Below are 2247 nucleotides of genomic sequence, written 5' to 3'. Positions count from 1 at the left end.
ACGTATTAAATATGCAAACACAGATCCGGCATAAACACTGCCCCCCCCCCCCCCCCCCCAAAAAAAAAAAAAAATCTCCCGTTTTTGGAAAGCTAAATGTTGACAGGTATGATGTAGTGCTGTGTTTTGCATGTAGTGCTAACCTTTAAATAAAAAGTCAAACGTAAACAACACAGTCGATGCAACAAAAGAGTCAAAAGCCACATCATCCGCTTATTGTTGGTTTATTAGAAAAAAGATGTATACTATTGAGGATCAAAAACTATTCACATAAACACAAAATTACTCATCCCTAGCAGCAGAACGTCTTTGAGCGTAGGCTTCCTTCTTTTTGTTGTGATGGGGTGCAAAAACCAAAAGTGGTATCAAAACCAAATGATATCAAAAGATTGAGGTTTGGAGAAGAGGTGCCCAAGTTGCACAGACAATACACAGCGATAGCACTCGGTCAGAGAGAATCCCCAAACAAAAGTAAACTCGTGCACTCTGGTTCACAGAGAACCACAGCCCAAGTCTTGGTAGAAAAGCCTTCTTTGAGTTAGAGGACTGTTATCAACGTTCCGTTCCAAATACTCAGTCTGTCAAGAAAGGCTTGGCCCTAAAACAGTATTTTAAAAATGTAATTTTACATCTGCATTTAAAAGATGTTTAATTTGACAAGCAGAACATGAAGAGAACATGTTTCATCAGATTAAAAGCAACAGCCTCTAGGAGGATAGTTACAATATACATACTTAAAGAAAGCTTTAGATTTATATTTATATATATGATGCATATATGAGCTGTGCTCCACAGAGGATTCTATAAAGATTATGTAAACTGTTATATGTTCATTTGTGTGTTACAAAACATTTATCTTCTGTAGAATTAATACAGCATATATTTTCTATGCAGGCACTGCACTGTCATAAAATATTTAATTTCTTGACAGGAGAAAAAGAAATCAGTTTACAAATTAGTCACAAAAAATTGACATTGATACAAACACACTGCCTTGGCAAAAAAAAAAAAGAATCAAAATAAATCCTAATTCGGCAGATTTAAACTGTAAGTGAGGTAAAGAATTATTTATGTCACTAGAGAAATAAAAAGATAACACCCAGAACATCATCAAATCTGCATGTTACTGTGGATATGATATATCCATTATATGGAATAAAATTGCTGTGATTTCAGTCATTTATCGATTGGGTCCTATTCCAAGGTAATGCCATGGCAACTCCCTGCAAATACAGGGAGGAATTTCAACAGTTTCTGAGGTAATAGCTGTGAGATAATTTTGTGTTTTCCCTATAAACTGACAGTAACATTTTTGAATGCTGGAGATTTGCAAACTTAAAAAAAAAAAAGCAAGTGGAGGCCATAGAGAGGCATCGAGAGGGAGTGGTTTCTACGGAACGGAAACATAGACTCCACAGGGCTCAGAAATGCTCTCTTCCTTTGCTCTCTCCCTGCGTCCTGCTCGCACTGAAACAGTGCAACCACACACACACATACACAAACGCAAACCACACACACACACACAAACCACACACAGACAAAAACACACACACACACACACACACACACAGCCACACACACACGCAGAAACACACACACACACACACAGCCTGCGTTACATTTGGTAAAAACATAAACCATGTCATGGAAGACCGTCTATCACCGATTTGGGAAATGCGGAAGAAATACGCTCGAGCTACACAAAGCAAAGAATGTGGACAGCTGAACTCAATTAATGGCACATGTATGCTGTTTTCGCAAAGCCTGACTTAAAAAAAAAAGAACAGAAAAAGCAGCATACAGTTGATTTTTTGTGGTCCTGGATTGTACAGTGTCTCTACACCAACACCGCAAGAAAGCAGCAGGCTCTGTTTCCTATTGTGTATTTGTTCTGACCCCATAGGGTGGAAAAATGCTACAGCAAGCACAGGAGAAAGTGACCTGAAGAGAGAGAAGGTAACAGAGCATCTGGAACTATCCAACAAGCAGTCCCTGAGTTCCTGAGACATTCTACGAAGTGAGACGAAACACAAAATCTGAATCTCAAATGCACAACCCCCTCCCCACTCTCTTAAAAGTCTGACTGAAACATGCATTCTGCCTTTTGTGGGAGATAGAGATAAGTGCAACGGCATTTCAGAAAAGAGAGAGAGAGAGTGTGTGTGTGTGTGAGATATATATATATATATATATATATATATATATATATATATATATATTTTTTTTTTTTTTTTTTTTTTTTTATTA

This window comes from Alosa sapidissima, chromosome 20, assembly GCF_018492685.1.
Source record: "Alosa sapidissima isolate fAloSap1 chromosome 20, fAloSap1.pri, whole genome shotgun sequence".
NCBI classification, from domain to species: domain Eukaryota; kingdom Metazoa; phylum Chordata; class Actinopteri; order Clupeiformes; family Clupeidae; genus Alosa; species Alosa sapidissima.
This window is presented reverse-complemented; position numbering follows the sequence as displayed.